Source organism: Heterodontus francisci, chromosome 1 (genome assembly GCF_036365525.1).
Source record: "Heterodontus francisci isolate sHetFra1 chromosome 1, sHetFra1.hap1, whole genome shotgun sequence".
NCBI lineage: Eukaryota > Metazoa > Chordata > Chondrichthyes > Heterodontiformes > Heterodontidae > Heterodontus > Heterodontus francisci.
Genome location: NC_090371.1, coordinates 77,787,438 through 77,807,451, shown reverse-complemented (window position 1 = coordinate 77,807,451; position 20,014 = coordinate 77,787,438). Strand labels below are relative to the sequence as shown.

Genomic DNA, 20,014 nt, shown 5'->3' with positions numbered 1-20,014 from the left:
CCACCATTTTTAACTTACATTATTGATTTGGATTCAGGCGCTCAGTACTAACTGGTCAGATTCACTTTTATGGAAAATACCAACCAGCAGCTGCAATTTTTTAAGGCGCCATCTCAGCACATATCCATGACAGTTGAGCTACGTGAACAGGTACGTCTCATAAGAAGAAAAAATTAGTAGAGAACAAATCGGATAAAGTCATATATAATCTGTACCTTGCTTTAGGCAGAGCATGCCTTGAGGCATTTTAAAAAGTCATCAGCCTATTCCCTTAAATCAGAGGACAGAATTATTCAGAAGACAGACTTTTCAGTCTTGACCAAAGGGAACAGGTGTGAGCTTAGAGGTATACAAGATAATAAATGGTACTGAGAAAGAAAATCCAGAACACAACTTCAAACCAAATTGTAACAGTTGAACAAAGTTCAAATTAGTGAAAGGTAAATTTAGAACTAATATCAAGAATTTCTTCATACAAAGAATGATCCATACTTGGAATGGATTTTCACAGGAGAGTAAAGCAGGCACTAGCCCTGAAGTCATTTAAGAAACAGTCAGATGCTGTGATGGGTAAGTGTAAGGGATTGGAAAGAGCAGGTGGGGTGGGGAGGAAAAGTGGGAGGAAAAATGGGGGGAGGGGGGTGGAATATCAGGGCGGCAAATACCCTTGCTCATTTGTTCTCATCTTGCAAACAATAGCTAATGCAACTTCCATACAGCCCAGCAGGATCCTGATAATGGTGTGGCCTCTCCAATGGCTAAATGGGTAAATGTATTGTGTGGTATGCTGTTAAACAATGCAAACCAAGATGATCCTAGGTTCAATCACTGGTCTGCACAAACTTAGCTGATCTCAACCAACATCATATATTGTGGGATGAACATGATTGACTTTTGCTTTCCCACCATTCCAAGGTCACCAAGAATGAAATGCTTCCACCTTGATCACTACCATGAATCATAGGGCTGGATTTTAAGAGCCCGCCGCCAATGTCTGCAGCGAGCTAAAATAATGGCGGCCCACACAGTCCTCTGTATGGCGGCTCATTTAAATCGCCAGGGCGGCCCCCTCCCCCCCCACCCCCCACCTCAATCTCGTGGAGGGGGCAGGCTGTCCGCCCCCAGCAATGGCATCAGCTGCCCATGCGTAGGCATGGCGCCATTTTTAAAGGCCAGCCAGCCCTCCCACCCAATTTAAATGTTTTAATTCCTACCCCCCAAAATTAAATAACTTTCTAATGCCCCTTTCCCGCACCTCCAATAGCAATTAGCCCTTTTCCCCGTAAAACGCTTACCTTTTACATCTGACCTTCCCCCTTACCAGACTGCACAAAGTTTAAGCTTCAACCCTTCCCACCATCCCCTACACCTATTACATGTATTTGACACTGTCCCCCCACCTCTCGTACTGAGAAACTTACCTCCTCCTCTCCCTCCATACCAGTGTCGCCCTCATTTCCCCGGACGGGGATCTGAAGGCATGGGAGTGCAGGCCGCCGCCGCGATCCCTTAAGATCTCAGGTAAGTATATTTAAATGTATTAATTTTATTAATTTGTATATTTAAATTGTGGCCCCGTCGCCCAGTGGCAGGGAAGCCCCCATGGAGCCTCGCTGCGTGGGGAGGATTGGGCTGGGACTACCCGGCGTCGAGGTCCACCTCCGGCCTCATCCAGAGCCATCTTCAGGCGCCTCCCCCCCACCCCACCCCGCCCCTGCTGCCACGGAACTTGACACCTGGGAGAGAACAAAATCCAGCCCATAGAATAGTTACAGCACAGAAAGAGGTCATTCAGCCTGTCGAGTCTGTTTCTGCTCTCTGCAAAAACAATTCAGCTAGTCCCACAACCCCCACTTTCCCCATAACGCTGCACATTTTTTAACTTCAGGTGCTTATCCATTTCCTTTTTGAAAGTCACAATTGAATCTGCCTCCACCACCCTCTCAGGCAGTGCATTCCAAATTCTAACCACTCACTGCATTAAAAAATGATCACATGCCACCTTTGGTTCTTTTACCAATCACTTTAAATCTGTGTCCTTTGATTCTCAATCCCTCTGCCAAAGGGAACAATTTCTCTCTATCCACTCTGTCTGGACCCCTCATGATCTGGACTATCTCTATCAAATCTTCTCTCCTCTAAGGAGAACAACCCCAGCTTCTCCACTCCGTCCTCGTAAATGAAATCCACAACCCTGGAACGATTCTCAGAAATCTTTTCTGCACCCACTCTAACACCTTCACATCTTTCCTAAAGTATGGTGCCCAGTCATGGACATAATACTCCAGTTGAGGCCGAACCAGTGTTTTATAGAGGTTCATCATAATTTCCTTGCTTTTGTACTCTATGCCAATATTTATGAAGCCTATAATCCCATGTGCCTTTTTAACCACTTTCTCAACCGTTCCGGCTACCTTCAACAATTTGTGCACATATACCCCAGGTTCCTGCACCTGCTTTGAATTGTACTCTTTAGTTTATATTGTCACTCCACCTGCTTCCTACCAAAATGCATCTCTTCACATTTCTCTGCATTAAATTTCATCTGCCATGTGTCTGCCCATGCCCTCTAATGATAGGTGTCTATCATTATCCTCCTCATAGTTCACAATGCTTCTGAGTTTTGTCTCATCTGTAAATTGTGAAATTGTGCCCCGTATACCCAAATCTAAGTCATTAATATATATCAAGAAAAGCAGTGGTCCTAGTACTGACCTCTGGGGAACACCACTGTATACCTTCCTCCAGTCCAAAAGACAACTGTTTACTACTACTTTTTGTTTCCTGTCACTCAGCCAACTCCATATCCATGCCACCACTGTCCCTTTTATTCCATGGGCTTCAACTTTGCTGACAAGCCTGTTATGGGTCACTTTATCAAACACTTTTTGGAAGTCCTTATACACCACATCAACTGCATTACCCTCATGAACCCTCTCTGTTACCTCATCAGAAAATTCAATCAAGTTAATTAAGCACAACTTGCCTTTAACAAATCCATGCTGGCTTTCCATAATTAATACACCCTTGTCCAAGTGACTGTTACTTTTATTCCTGATTATCATTTAAAGCTTTCCTACTATCGAGGTTAAACTGAGGCTAGCCTATAGTTGCTGGGTTTATCATTACACCCTTTTTTGAACAAGGGTGTAATATTTGCAATTCTCCAGTCTTCTGGCACCACCCCTGTATCTAAGGAGGATTGAAATATTATGACCAATACCTCTGCAATTTCTGCCCTTACTTCCTCTAGCATCCTTGGATGCATCCCATCCGATACTGGTGATTTATGAACTTTAAGTACAACCAGCCTTTCTAACACCTCCTTTTTATCAATTTTTAACCCATTGGGTATCTCAATTACATCCTTCTTCACTCTGACTTTAGCAGCATCTTAATAAAGACAGATGCAAAGCATTCATTAAGTACCTCAGCCGTGCCCTCTGCCTCCACGCATACTTCCCAGTTTTGCTCCTGAATCGGCCACACCCCTTCTCTTACTTCCCTTTTACTATTTACATGCTCATAGGAGATTTTTGGATTCCCTTTTATGTTAGTTGCCTGTCTCTTCTCATACTCTCTCTTTGGCTCTCTTATTTCCTTTTTCACTGGGAATGGGACTGACTGAGAGCTGGCATGGACTCGATAGGCTGAATGGCTTCCTTCTGTGTCGTAATGACTCTATGGACTCAATTTTATTAGTGCGCCACACATCGTGGCAGCGCGCTTTTATCTCGGCGGCCTTCTGACATGGAAGCGCCGCCACTGAGCCTTCGCGATATTTCACACAGGGGCTCATTTAAATGGACAGCTTGAAGCCCTTTGCAAAAATTTACATTTTTAAAGGTATATGACTTTTCATCTGCTTATAAAAAATTAGAAGATGGAGGCCCTTTCACAACCCCCCCCCAATAGTTTTTTTATTGCCCTATATTCAGAAAACTTATTTTATTCACAACCCAAACTTTCCCCAACCTTCTCACATTTGCCCTTCAACCCCTTCCCGCCGTCCCCACAGCCAATAAAAAGCGTTTTCCCCACTTCCCCCCACCCTGATAATTTCACTTCTCCCCCCTCTCCTCTAGTGTCTCACCTGGGAACTCCAGAGTTCCGAAGGCGCATGAGGTGTGGCTGGCAGCTGTAAAATCGGTGTGGGACTGCTGCCAGGACTAGGTAAGCTAATTTGCATTTTGTTTTAATTAATTTAAATATGTAACTGAAGGCCCCACCACCAAGCGGCAAGGGGGTGCACCGAGACCACACTGCAGCCAGTAAAATGCGGCAGGACCTTCTCAGCATCGGGGGTCGTGGCTGGCCCCCCCACCATAATGCCCAACATCGAGGGGCTGGTACAATTCAGCCCCATGTCTCTGAACTTTCTATAGTCAGCCCAATTCTCACTTGTATCATCAACCTAACATCTGTCATAACCCCTTTTCTCTGCTTCATCTTTATCTCTTTCGTCATCCAGCGAGCTCTGACTTTGTTTGCCCTACCTTTCCCCTTTGTGGGAATGTACCTCAAATGTACCCAAACTACCTCCTCTTTAAAGGCAGCCCATTGTTCCATTCCAGTTTTGTCCACCAATCATTCATTCCAATTTACCCAGGACAGATTCGTTCTCAAGCCAATGAAATTGGCCCTCCTCCAATTAAGTATTTTTACTCTAGATTGCTCCTTGTCTTTTGCTATGGCTAATCTAATCTTTATGATCACTGTCCCCTAAATGTTCCCTGACTGACACTTGATCCACTTGACCCACCTCATTCCCCAGAACCAGATCCAGCAATGCCTCCTTCCTCTTTGGCTCAGAAGCATACTGATCAAGAAAATTCTCCTAAACACACTTCAGAAACTCTTCTCCCCCTCTTCCCTGTACACTATTACTATCCCAGTTTATATTAGGATAATTGAAGACTCCATCATCACTACACTATAGTTTTTGCTACAAATTTGCTCCTCTATCTTTCCCACTAGTTGGTGGCCCATTAGAATACACCCAGTGATGTAATGGCACCTCTATCGTTTCTTAGCTCAAATCAAGTAGATTCTGTCCTTGACCGCTCCAGGACATCCTCCCTCTCCAATGCTGTAATATTATCCTTAATCAATACTGCCACCCGTGCTCCTTTCTTTCCTTCCCTATTTTTCCTGAACACCTTGTATCCAGGGATATTTAGCACCAAGTCCTGCCTCTGTTCAAATCAAGTCGCCGATACCACCACAACATCATATTCCCATACAGCTATTTGCACCTGCAGCTCACTACCCTTATTTACCATACTTCCTACATTTACATACATGCACTGTATACCAGGCTGAATTAGATCTTACGGTATTTCCTCTTAGTCTGACCCTACTCAATACCTTATTATTTCTTACTCTGGTACTATCTGTTTCTCCCAATTATCCGTGCACTTTGTTTTTCCTCTCCAATGTTACCTCCTGGTTCGCATCTCCCTTCTAAGTTAATTTAAACCTTCTCAAACAGCACTAGCAAACCACCTGCAAAGACATTGGTCCCAGCCCTGTTGGGGGTCTAATGACTCTTGCAGGAAAGTGCATGACAAGGAAGTACAGAAGTAGGACTTGAAGGCGATGCTATACACAGGCTTTGAATGCACATTGTCTAGGAGTTCATTCAAAACACCCTTCATCCCAAAGACTTGAAGTATTCCAACTGACTGTTCTACCTTCTCACCAGCTCCAGTTGGTTCCATTCCAGCCAACCTAGCCAGTACATGTCCTGCAATAGCTTCTCCTCTTACCCTTCATGATCCTATCCCCACTTCAACAACATTCCCAGATCATTCCACAACCAAAACAATCATTGCCTTCATCACCTTGAAAGATAACTTCTCAGGTAACTAACGATTTGCCTTACAAAATTTCAACCAGTCCTAAATGCCGCAGCAACAGCCTATCCTGAAGTAGGTCCTACTCCCACTATCACTCCTGCCTCACAAAGCTTCAGTGGTTCCTAGTCTCCACTGTATGAATTTCAAAATCCTCATCATTTACAAGTCCCTCCACAGCCTCGCTCCAGCCTGACTTACATGCCAGCAAACACCCTCCAGTCTTCTGACTCTGGACTTTATTGCATTCCCCGCCTTCCCTCCCTCTCTGCTAGTGATAATTGAACCTTCAGTTGTCCAAGTCATACACTCTGCAACTTGCTCCCTAAATCCTTCCACCCTGCTACCTCTATGTACTTTCACAACCCTTCTCAGTAGTTGTTCTGATCATAGGAAAATTTAGTTCCTAACATATTTTCTCACAAGCATGCATAAGGAAACATTTTGTGGTCGCTTCATGCTGCGAATTTGGAGATTTATGAAGGCCTGCAGGTGTACCACTGTTGTGTTCACAATCTGCATGGTTTAGAAAGTACAGCTGCAAAAGATTTAAAAATACTCTATATTACAAGGAAGTTTAGAAACAAAGTTAGAGATGGAATAAAGAAAGGAGAGTCAACTCATTTAACAAAATAATTCCCATTAACTGGCTAGCAGGAGTTACATTCTTCCAGAGTCTGACCGATTACTTCACATTTAGCTTATCCAAATCAATTTTAAATAAATTTCCTGGGTAGCAAACAACATTGGAATACAGAATATTGCCAACAGCAGATATCTTACTGCAGAACAACATTGTTCCCCTGATGCTTTTCAGAGATGGACTACAGGGTAAGGCAAGTTAAGGCATGGTGAAAGTGTACATTCTTCATCTAACCTAAATCCTACACTAAAGTTTAAGCACAATTTTTGTGTTCGATAAGAACAAAACCCTACACTGAGACTATTTAAATAAAGTGGAAACTGCAAAGGAATACTGGACGCTGACACATGCATCATTTCCACACAAAACGTCCCTCTATGTAACCAGTTTAGTCCCTTCCATTTGTATTAGTTTTAGTCCTTTGCCAGCAGACTGAACTTTTGTAATGTCTTTCATTTTCCAATAGTCATATCCAAACTGGCAGAAGGTCGCTCAGAAAATTTTCCTCAAGCCATGTTGTTATTCCATTGGCATTTACTTTTGACCATGTCATTATTAATTTTGCATTATGGGAATTCACACAGTAATACATAGGATATACAGCACAGAAACAGGCCATTTGGCCCAACCTGTCCATGTTTGATGGTGTTTATGCTCCACTTGAGCCTCCTCCAATGTTTCCTCATTTAAATCAATCATAGCCCTCTATTCCATTCTCCCTCAAAAGCTTTTCCTTAAATGCATCTATACTATTTGCTTCAACCACTCCCTGTGGCAGAGAGTTCCACATTGTCACCACTCTGGGTAAAGAAGTTTATTTGAATTCCTTATTGGATTTCTTGGTGGCTATCCTATATTGATAGCCCCTAGTTATGATGTTTCCACTTTTGGGGAATATTGGGCCAAATTTTCAACATGGAGGCAGGAAACAGGTCCACCTCCAGTGGGAAACTGATTAAAGTTAAGATTTTCACAGGGGTAAGACCTGAATTTATATGGAGAAAGGTTTCCTGTCCCCTTACAGCCCGGTCAGATGATGTGTGGGACTCATTCAGACTCCCATGGCAGCTATCAGTGAGGCTTGCTGGTTGTCTTGAGGGAGTATTCTGATTATGCCAAAGCTTTCCACAGCACCAGAGGAAAGCGAGATGTCACAGGACAGCCGTAGGCCTGGCACGTAGACCCTCACTTCATTGAAGCCAACCTAGACCTAATGTTGGAGGCTGTGAGGGAGAGGAGGGATGTCCTCTTCCCGGAAGGTGGCAGGAGGAGGCCACGTCATGATGCAGGAGCACCACTCTGTTCAGTGTCATCTCCCACCACCTCCAATTCGTTCTCCTTTCTCACCTCCTGCTCTTCCCCCAATGAGCTGTCTCCTTCCAGGGCCTCAATGTCCTCAAGGTCCACACCTCTCTGGAGGGCCATGTAATGGAAAGCGCAGAAGACCAGTGAACTTTTCACATCTAATAAAATCCATCAGAACTGGACGATGTTAGAAATTAACAGCTTTTAAGCAAGTACAATTGTTCAATCACACAGTACAATATAACATTATTCCATCACAGAAGCAGGTAATCTGTCACAATCAGTTCCCCACCCCAGGTCAGAGTGAGACTTTTGTTCATGTTTCTGTCACAGATCTTGTACCAAAAAGAGGAAGCCACCGCAGACAGGCCGTAGGATCTGAGGGGCTTCATGTTGAATCACTTCCCAAAACGTTTAGGGACAATGCCAAAATGTTTTTATAAAAACTGTTGGCTTTTATCTCTAGGGGCACGGAAAACAAAAGGGTGGATGTTACACTGCAGTTATCTATAGCTCTGGTCAGATCACATTTAGAGTACTGTGTTCAATTCTAGTCACCACACCCATACAGTGGTCTTGGCATGCATTCACAGAGCTAAAAATGTTGCACAAACTGGGCTTGTGTTTCCTTTAGTGCAACAAGGAAGCATAACCTTACAAATTAGAGCCAGGCCTTTCAGGGATGATGTTAGCAAGCACTTATACACATAAAGGATAGTGGAAATCTGGAACACTCTCCCCCAAAATGCTGTTGAGACTAGGTCAATTGAAAATGGCAAAACTGAGCTTGAAACACAGGGCCCTGCACTTTGCAGACAAAAAGAAAATGTACATACATTGCACCTGTTTCAGCTAAACAAAATAAGTGATAGCCATTTGCAGCTTCATTCCTCAGAGCAATGCCTTTTTTTATTCCTTCATCAGATGCGTGCATCGCTGGTTAGGCCAGCATTTATTGCCCATCCCTAACTGCCCTTGAGAAGGTGGTGGTGAGCCGCCTTCTTGAACTGCTGCAGTCCATGTGGGGTAGATATACCCACAGTGCTGTTAGGGAAGGAGTTCCAGGATTTTGACCCAGCGATGGTGAAGGAACGGCGATATAGTTCCAAGCCAGGATGGTGTGTGGCTTGGAGGGGAACTTGCAAGTGGTGGTGTTCCTATGTATTTACTGCCCTTGTCCTTCGAGGTGGTAGCAGTCGCGGATTTGGAAGGTGCTGTCTAAGGAGCCTTGGTGCGTTGCTGCAGTGCATCTTGTCTCCAAAAAGAGAGAATCTAACCATCTCCCTTTGACATTCAATGGCATTATGATCGCTGAATCCCCCACTATCAACATCCTGGCGGTTACCATTGACCAGAAACTGAACTGGAGTAGCCATATAAATAACGTGGCTACAAGAGCAGGCTAGAGGCTAGGAATCCTGCGGCGAGTAACTCACCTCCTGACTTCCCAAAGCCTGTCCACCATCTACAAGGCACAAGTCAGGAGTGTGATGGAATATTCTACACTTGCCTGGATGGGTGCAGCTCCAACAACACTCAAGAAGCTCGATACCATCCAGGACAAAGCAGCCCGCTTGATTGGTACCCCATCCTCAAACATTCACTCCCTCCACCACCAAAGCACAGTGGCAGCAGTGTTTACCTTTTGGAGATGGTCATTGCCTGGCACTTGTGTGGCGCGAATGTTACTTGCCATTGATCAGACTAAGTCTGAATATTGTCCAGGTCTTGCTGCATTTCTACACAGACTGCTTCATAGAAACATAGAAAAATAGGAGCTGGAGTAGGCATTTCGGCCCTTCAATATGATCATGGCTGATCATCCAAACTCAGTAACCTGTTCCTGATTTCTCCCCATATCCCTTGATTCCTTCCTTTAGCTTTAAAAGCTACATCTAACTCCTTCTTGAATATATTTAATGATTTGGCCTCAACTGCTTTCTGTGGTAGGGAATACCACGGGTTCACCACCCTCTGAATGAAGAAATCTCTCATCTCAGTCCTAAATGTCTTGTCCCTTATCCTTAGACTGTGATCCCTGGTTCTGGACTCCCCCGCCATCGGGAGCATCCTTCCTGCATCTAGTCTGTCCAGTCCTGTTAGAATTTTGTAGGTTTCTATGAGATCCCCTCTCATTCTTCTAAACTTTCGCGAATACAAGCCTAATCGACCCTATCTCTCTTCATACGTCAGTCCTGCCATCTCAGGAATCAGTCTGGTGAACCTTCGCTGCACTCCCTCCAAAGCAAGAACATCCTTCCTCAGATAAGGAGACCAAAACGGCACACAATACTCCAGATGTGGTCTCACCAAGGCCTTATATAATTGCAGCAAGACATCCTTGCTCCTGTAGTCGAATCCTCTCGCTATGGAGGCCAACATACCATTCGCCTTCTTAACTGCCTGATGCACCTGCATGCTTACTTTCAGCGACTGGTGTACAAGGACACCCAGGTCTCGCTGCACCTCCCCTTTCCCAATCTATCGTCATTCAGATAATAATCTGCCTTTCTGTTTCTGCCACCAAAGTGTTTAACCTCACATTTATCCACATTATACTGCATCTGCCATGTATTTGCCCACTCACTCAATCTGTCCAAATCACACTGGAGCTTCTCTGCATCCTCCTCTCAGCTCACACTCATGCCCAGCTTTGTGTCGTCTGCAAACTTGGATATATTACAATTCATTCCCTCATCTACATCATTAATATATATTGTGAATAGCTGGGGTCTTAGCACGGATCCCTGCGGTACCCCACCAGTCACTGCCTGCTGCTCGGAAAAAGACCCGTTTATTCCTACTCTTTGTTTCCTGTCTGCCAACCAGTTCTCTATCCATGTCAGTACCTTACCCCCAATCCCATGTGCTTTAATTTTGCACACTAATCTCTTATGTGGGACCTTAACGAAAGCCTTCTGAAAATCCAAATACACCACATCCACTGGTTCTCCCTTGTCTATTCTACTAGTTACATCCTCAAAAAATTCCAGTAGATTTGTCAAGCATGATTTCCCTTTCATGAATCCATGTTGACTTTGTCCAATCCTTTCAGTGTTTCCAAGTGCTCTGCGATTACATCTTTTATAATGGACTCTAGCATTTTCCCCACTACTGATGTCAGGCTAAGCGGTCTATAATTCAGTGTTTTCTCTCTACCTCCTTTTTTAAATAGTGGGGTTACATTAGCTACCCTCCAATCCATTGGAACTGTTCCAGAAACTATAAAATTTTGAAAATGACCAGCAATGCATCTACTATTTCGAGGGCCACTTCCTTAAGTACTCTGGGATGGAGATTATCAGGCCCTGGGGATTTATCGGCCTTCAATTCCATCAATTTCCCTAACACCATTTCTCACATTGAAGAGCTGGAACCAGTCATAGTCACTAAGCACATTGCACTGCTGAACTATAGGAAAGCCCCCAGCGAGTTATCATCCGTAGCACTTAAAGCAGCCAGAAGTGCTGCACAAAGAACAGCCAGGCGCTGCGCAAATGATTATTGGCTACACCTATGCAGTCATATTCAGCTGGCCTCTGACACCGGAAACATCAGAGGAATGTATGATGGCATTAAGAGAGCTTTTGGGCCAACCATCAAGAAGTTCGCCCCTCTCAAATCTAAATCGGGGACACAATCATTGACCAACACAAGCAAATGGACCGCTGGGTGGAGCACTACCTGGAACTGTACTCCAGGGAAAATGTTGTCACTGAGACCGCCCTCAATGCAGCCCAGTCTCTGTCAGTCATGGACGAGCTGAACGAACAGCCAACAAAATCGGAACTCAGTGATGCCATTGATTCTCTAGCCAGCGGAAAAGCCCCTGGGAAGGACGGCATTACCCCTGAAATAATCAAGAGTGCCAAGCCTGCTATACTTTCAGCACTCTACGAACTGCTTTGCCTGTGCTGGGACGAGGGAGCAGTATCACAGGACATGCGCCATGCCAATATCATCACCCTCTATAAGAACAAGGGTGACCGCGGTGACTGCAACAACTACCGTGGAATGTCCCTGCTCAGCATAGTGGGGGAAGTCTTCGCTCGAGTCGCTTTAAACAGGCTCCAGAAGCTGGCTGAGTGCGTCTACCCTGAGGCACAGTGTGGCTTTCGAGCAGAGAGATCCACCATTGGCATGCTGTTCTCCCTTCGCCAGCGACAGGAGAAATGCCGTGAACAACAGATGCCCCTCTACGTTGCTTTCGTTGATCTCACCAAAGACTTTGACCTCGTCAGCAGACATGGTCTCTTCAGACTACTAGAAATGATCGGATGTCCACCAAAGCTACTAAGTATCATCACCTCATTCCATGACAATGGAATGGGGCGGCACAGTGGTGCAGTGGTTAGCACCGCAGCCTCACAGCTCCAGGGACCCGGGTTCGATTCTGGGTACTGCCTGTGTGGAGTTTGCAAGTTCTCCCTGTGTCTGCGTGGGTTTCCTCCGGGTGCTCCGGTTTCCTCCCACACGCCAAAGACTTGCAGGTTGATAGGTTAATTGGCCATTACAAATTGCCCCTAGTATAGGTAGGTGGTAGGGAAATATATAGGGACAGGTGGGGATGTGGTAGGAATATGGGATTAGTGTAGGATTAGTATAAATGGGTGGTTGATGGTCGGCACAGACTCGGTGGGCCGAAGGGCCTGTTTCAGTGCTGTATCTCTAAACTAAACTAAACTAAAATATGAAAGGCACAATTCAGCATAGCGGCACCTCATCAGACCCCTTTCCTATCCCGAGTGGCGTGAAACAGGGCTGTGTTCTCGCACCCACACTGTTTGGGATTTTCTTCTCCCTGCTGCTCTCACATGCGTTCAAGTCTTCAGAAGAAGGAATTTTCCTCCACACAAGATCAGGGGGCAGGTTGTTCTATCTTGCCCGTCTTAGAGCGAATACCAAAGTACGGAAAGTCCTCATCAGGGAACTCCTCTTTGCTGACGATGCTGCTTTAACATCTCACACTGAAGAGTGTCTGCAGAGTCTCATTGACAGGTTTGCGGCTGCCTGCAACGAATTTGGCCTAACCATCAGCCTCAAGAAAACGAACATCATGGGACAGGACGCCAGAAATGCTCCATCCATCAATATCGGCGATCACACTCTGGAAGTGGTTTAAAAGTTCACCTACCTAGGCTCAACTATCACCAGTAACCTGTCTCTCAATGCAGAAATCAACAAGCGCATGGGAAAGGCTTCCACTGCTATGTCTGGACTGGCCAAGAGAGTGTGGGAAAATGGCGCACTGACATGGAACACAAAAGTCCGAGTGTATCAAGCCTGTGTCCTCAGTACCTTGCTCTACGGCAGCGAGGCCTGGACAACGTATGTCAGCCAAGCGCGACGTCTCAATTCATTCCATCTTCGCTGCCTCCGGAGAATCCTTGGCATCAGGTGGCAGGACCGTATCTCCAACACAGATGTCCTCGAGGCAGCCAACATCCCCAGCATATACACCCTACTGAGCCAGCGGCGCTTGAGATGGCTGGGCCATGTAAGCCGCATGGAAGATGGCAGGATCCCCAAGGAGACATTGTACAGCGAGCTCGTCACTGGTATCAGACCGACCGGCTGTCCATGTCTCCGCTTTAAAGACGTCTGCAAGCGCGACATGAAGTTCTGTGACATTGACTACAAGTTGTGGGAGTCAGTTGCCAGCGATCGCCAGAGCTTGCGGACAGCCATAAAGGCAGGGCTAAAGTGTGGCGAGTCGAAGATACTTAGCAGTTGGCAGGAAAAAAGACAGAAGCTCAAGGGGAGAGCCAACTGTGTAACAGCCCCGGCAACCAATTTAATCTGCAGCACCTGTGGAAGAGTCTGTCACTCTAGAATGGCCTTTATAGTCACTCCAGGCGCTGCTTCACAAACACTGACCACCTCCAGGCGCTTACCCATTGTCTCTCGAGACAAGCAGGCCAAAGAAGAAGATGATTTCCCTATTCATACTGATTTCATACAGTTCCTCCTTCTCACTAGACCCTCTGTTCCCCAACATTTCTGGGAGGTAATTTGTGTCCTCCTTTGTGAAGACAGAACCAAAGTATGTATTTAATTGGTCTGCTATTTCTTTGTTCCCCATTATAAATTCCCCGGTTTCTGACTGTAAAGGACTCACATATGTCTTCACTAATCTTTTTCTCTTCACATATCTATAGAAGATTTTAGAGTCAGTTTTTATGTTCTCTGCAAGCTTACTCACATACTTTATTTTCCCCTTTTTAATCAATCCCTTTGTCCTCCTTTGCTGAATTCTAAACTGCTCCCAATACTCAGGTTTGCTGCTTGTTCTGGCCATTTTATATTTCTCCTCCTTGGATGTAAGACTTCTTTTAAAAGCCACAGTTGAGCCACCCTTCCTCTTTTATTGTTGTGCCAGACATAAATGAACAATTGTTGTAATTCATCATGCGCTCTTTAAATGCTGGTCATTGCCTAGCCACTGTCAACCCTTTAAGTAACGTTCCCCAATCTATCATAGCTATCTTCCGTATCAGAGGAGTCGCGAATGGTGCTGAACATTGTGCAATCAGCGAACATCTCCACTTCTGACACTATGATTGAAGGAAGGTCATTGATGAAGCAGATGAAGATGATTGGGCTTAGGACACTACCCTGAGGAACTCCTGCAGTGATGTCCTGGAGCTGAGATAATTGACCCCCAACAACCACAACCATCTTCCCTTGCGCTGGATACGATTCCAACCAGTGGAGAGTTTTCCTCCCGATTCCCATTCCCTCCAGTTTTGCTGGGGCTCCTTGATGCCATACTCGGTCAAATGCTGCTTTGATGTCAAGGGCAGTCACTCTCACCTCAGCCTGAGTTCAGCTCTTTGGTCCATGTTTGAACCAAGGCAGTAATGAGGTCAGGAGCTGAGTGGCCCTGGCGGAACCCAAACTGAGAGTCACTAAGCAGGTTGTTGCTAAGCAAGTGCCGCTTGACAGCACTGTTGACGACACCTTCCATCACTATACTGATGATTGAGAGTAGACAGGTGGGGCAGTAATTGGCTACCCAGGCAATTTTCCACATTGCTGGGTAGATGCCAGTGTTGTAGCTCTACTGGAACAGCTTGGCTAAGAACATAAGAAATAGAAGCAGAAGTGGGCCATTCAGCCCCTCAGGACTGCCCCGCCATTCAATAAGATCATGGCTGATCTGCCCAGATCTCAACTCCTCTTTCATCCCAGCTTCTCATAGTCCTCAACACCGATATTTCAAAAATCTTTCTTCCTCCTCTTGAAATACTTTCAGTGATCTAGACATTCACTACCCTCTGAGAGAAGAAATTCCTTCGCATCTCAGCTTTAAATGAATGCCCCCTTATTCTGTAACTATGTCCCCTAGTTCGAGATTCCTCCACAAGTGGAAACATCTTCTCAACATCTACCCTGCCAAGCCCCCTCAGAATCTTGTACTTTTCAATAAGATCACCCCTCATTCTTCTAAACTCTATGAATAAAGGGCTAACCTGTTTAGTCATTCCTGAAAAGTCAACCCCTTCACCCCAGGAATCAGCCTTGTGAATCTCTTTTGAACTGCCTCCAATGCCAGTATATCCTTTCTTAAATACGGGGACCAAAACTGTACACAGTACTCCAGGTGCGGCCTCACCAACACCCTGTTGTAACAAGACTTCCCTATTTTTAAACTCCAATCCCCGAGCAATAAAGGCCAAAATTCCATTTGCCGCCTTAATTACTTGTTGCACCTGCATGCTAACTTTGTGTTTCATGCACAAGAACATCCAGATCCCTCTGTGCTGCACTTTTTTGGAGTCTCTCTCCATTTAAATAGTCTGCCTTTTGATTCTTCCTACCAAAGTGCATGACCTTACACTTTCCTACATTAAACTCCATCTGCCAAGTTTTTGCCCACTCACTCAACCTGTCTATATCCCCTTGCAGATTCCTTTGGTCCTCATCAGAACATGCCCTCCCACCTATTTTTGTATCATCAATAAATGTGTATATATTACACTCTGCCGCCTCCTCCAAGTCATTAATACAGATAGTAAATAATTGAGGCCCTAGGACTGATCCTTGTGGCACTCCACTTGTTACGTCTTTCCAACCTGAAAAAGATCCCCACTCTCTGTCTTCTGTGAGTTAACCAATCCTCAATCCATGCTAATACATTGCCCCCAATACCATGAGCTCCTATCTTGTGCAATAATCTTTTATGTGGCACCTTATCGAATGCCTTCTGGAAATCTATTGGTTCCCCTTTATCAACTTGTTATATCCTCAAAGAACTCTAGCAAATTTGTCAAACATGATTTCCCTTTCACAAAACCATGTTGACGTTGTTTGATTGCATTAAGCTTTTCTAAATGTCCTGCTATTTCTTCCTTAATAATGGCCTCCAGCATTTTCCCAATGACCGATGTTAGGCTGACTGGCCGAAAGTTTCCTGCTTTTTGTCTCCTTCCCTTCTTGAACAGGGGCGTCACACTAGCTGTTTTCCAAACTGCTGGGACCCTCCCGGAATCCAGTGAGTTCTGGAATATTTCTATCAATGCCTCCACTATCTCTACAGCTACTTCCTTTAAAACCATTGGATGTAGGCCATCAGGTCCTGGCAACTTGTCTGCCTTTAGTCCCATTAGTTTGTCAAATACTTTGCCCCTCATGATAGAGACTGTTACAAGATCTTTCCTCCCTATTAGCTCCTTGCTTATCTGATATCTGTGGGATGTTTATAGTACCCCTTCGTCTATTTTCCCAGCCCGCTTTGGACAACTCTTTCTTCATACCTCTGTAATTTCCCTTGGTTAAGTTGAGGGCACTGGTTTGAGACCCGAGTTGCTCGCCCTTAATCTGAATTTGAAATTCTACCATGTTGTGATCGCTAACCCCTAGAGGATCCTTAAGTACAACATCTCTTATTAATCCTACCTCATTACACAATACTAGATCTAAAATAGCCTGTCGCCTGATAGGTTCTGCCACGTATTGCTCGAAGTAACAATCCCTGATGCACTCTACAAATTTGTCTTCTATGTTACCGCTGCCAATCTGATTTGTCCAGTCAATATGCGCATTAAAATCACCCATGACATGCCAATTGGAGTGCCCTTCTTACATGCTTCTGCTATTTCCCGATTTGTATTCTGTCCTACAGTGAGGCAACTCTTCGGGGGCCTGTAGACGACTCCCACAGGTGACTTCTTCCTCTTGCCATTCCTTATTTCAACTCAAACTGATTCCACATCATGATCTATTGTACCTATATCACTACTCACAGATACTTTCCTTTATTAACAAAGCTACGTGACCTCCTTTTCCTTTTTGCCTATTTTTCCGGAATGTCGAATATCCTTGAATATTGAGTTCCCAGTCTTGGTCACGTCTCTGTAATGGCTATCAAGTCATACTCATTAATTTCTATTTGTGCCATCAACTCATCTATCTTGTTACAAATGCTGTGTGCATTCAGATAAAGAGCCTTAAGCTTTGATTTTTTGCCATTATTACTCATTCTGGTTCTATTTTCTGCTACACTCTTCTGCTTATATTTTCTGCCCCTTCCTGTCACACTTTAATTACCATTCGCCTCTTCACTACCCTGCACCTCTGCTCTCTCATTTCTTATTTATTTATTAAACTTCCCTTCAATTGAACCCTCCCCCCCCCCCCCCCCCACCACTAATTAGTTTAAAGTCCTCTCTACAACCCTAGTTATACGATTCTCCAGGACACTGGTCCCAGCATGGAGCCCATCTCAATGGAACAGCTCTCTCCTTCCCCAGTAGTGGTGCCAGTGCCCCATGAATCGGAACCCATTTCTCCCACACCAATCTTTGAGCCACGCATTCACCTCTCTAATCTTATTTACCCTATGCCAACTTGCACGTGGCTCAGGTAGTAATCTGGAGATTATTACCTTTATGGTTCCACTTTCTAAATTTAGCTGCAGAGCCACTCATAGTCCCTCAGCAGACCCTCTTTCCTCGCCCTACCTATGTCGTTGGTACCTACGTAGACCACGACGACTGTATCTTTCCCCTCCCACTCAGTTCCTCTCCAGCCCAGAAGAAATGTCCTTAACCTTGGCACCCCCAGGTAGGCAACACAGCCTTCGGGACTCTCTGTCTTTGCTGCAGAGAACAGTGTCTATTCCCCTAACTATGCTAGCCCCTACTACTACATTTCTCTTTTCTCCCCCCACTTGAATGCCACACTAAACTACAGTGCTGCGGTCAGTTCGCTCATCCTCCCTGCAGTCTGTGCCCTCGTCCACACTGGGAACAAGAACCTCGTACCTACTGGATAAGGGCACTTGCTGAGAGCTAAATTCTGGATCCTCATGCCTGCCTCACTCGCAGTCACACCCTCCTGTCCCTGACCACGGTCCACATTTGATGTAATTAATCTAAGGGGTGTGACTATCTCCTGAAACAGTGTCCACTCTACCCCCTCCCTGATGTGTCACAGTGTCCACAGCTCGGACTCAAGCTCACCAACTCTGAGCCGAAGTTCCTCGAGCAGCCAATACTTGCTGCAGATGTGGTCACCATGGATCGCACCAGCGTCCACCAGCTCCCACATATTACAGCTGCAACACATCGCCTGCCCAATCATCTCTATTCTATTTAATTAATTAATTTGGATCTCAGTATTTAAAAAAAAAAAGAACTATTTAAGTGTACTCTTAATCTGTAATGATGTCACCTGATATAAATCACTACAGCTGCAACACATCGCCTGCCCAGCCATCTCTATTCTATTTAATTAATTAATTTGGACGTTAGGTATTTTAAAAGTGAATTTCTTACCTGTACTCTTCAGCTGTAATAACGTCTCTTGTCCACTTGGACAAAAAGAGACACATAAGAGATACCCACCAATCACCTACCTGTTTTCCTGTGACATCACATTTCAGCTGTGACAGGGAGAAGGGGCTCTCTGCCGCTGGTTTTTATGTCTTGCCACTGCTACCCTTCTCAGTACATAGACAATTACTTGCCAATCAGCTTCTTCCCTGTACTATGGAGGCTGAAAAAGCAAAAAAGAAAAGAGACCAAAAAGCACCTCCATCCCTGAGTGAGTAAAATCCCTCACACACAACTCATAACCTTACTCTCTCTCCAAATAGCACAACTCTAATTAAATTATTAATTATTAAATTACACTAACTGAAACCTTACTAATACCAACCTTACCACTCACAAGACCTCTCCATGGCGCATGCCTGGGCAAATTTATGGAGGTTGAGAGTTGCCCATGCGCCATGGAGAGGTCACTCCATAGTTGCCTCACAGCGACTAAAACAACACGGAAGGCAGCAGTTACGGGTTATAAGTCCAGATAAATTGGCGTAGAAACTGGGCGCCACGGGTTGCCTTTGTCGGTGGGAGAGGTCATTGCACCTCACTGGACAGCTACCGCCCGCCTCAAACCGGGCAGCCCCCGGTCAATAAGGTTCTGTCCCGCCACAGTCTGCCTGCTTCAATGGGTGCTTGGAGCTCAGGGTCATTGCCCGAAAGGTGGACTGATACACCGCACCAAACAACATGAAAAAAGGAAAGAAGGTACCAGCCCTTCGCTTTGCAAGCTGGAACGTCAGAACTATGTGTCCTGGCCTGTCGGAAGACCTTACACAAATCAACGATTCTCGGAAGACCGCCATCATTAACAACGAGCTCAGTAGATTCAATGTGGACATTGCAGCACTTCAGGAGACTCGCCTCCCCGCGAGTGGCTCTCTAGCAGAGCAAGACTACACCTTCTTCTGGCAGGGCAGGGATCCTGAAGAACCAAGACAGCATGGAGTGGGCTTCGCCATCAGAAACTCCTTGCTCAGCATGATAGAGCCTCCCTCAAATGGCTCGGAACGCATACTGTCCATCCGACTGCTCACCACCTCTGGTCCAGTACACCTACTCAGCATCTATGCTCCAACACTCTGCTCCGCACCTGAAGCTAAAGACCAGTTCTATGAACAACTCCATAACATCATTAGCAGCATCCCCAACACCGAACACCTATTCCTGCTGGGGGACTTTAATGCCAGGGTTGGGGCCGACCATGACTCATGGCCCTCCTGCCTTGGGCGCTATGGCGTTGGAAGGATGAATGAGAACGGGCAGAGACTGCTTGAGTTGTGTACCTATCATAACCTCTGCATCACCAACTCGTTCTTTCACACTAAACCCTGTCACCAGGTTTCATGGAGGCACCCAAGATCACGTCGTTGGCACCAGCTAGA

At 45.4% G+C, this 20,014-nt stretch overlaps 1 protein-coding gene across 3 annotated transcripts in view; it reads right to left on the bottom strand.

Annotated features, from left to right (window-relative positions):
- The window catches only part of LOC137370161 (long-chain-fatty-acid--CoA ligase ACSBG2-like), a 184,085-nt gene that overhangs the window by 125,513 nt on the left and 38,558 nt on the right, over positions 1-20,014 (bottom strand). The gene's annotated exons all lie outside the window — the stretch shown is intronic.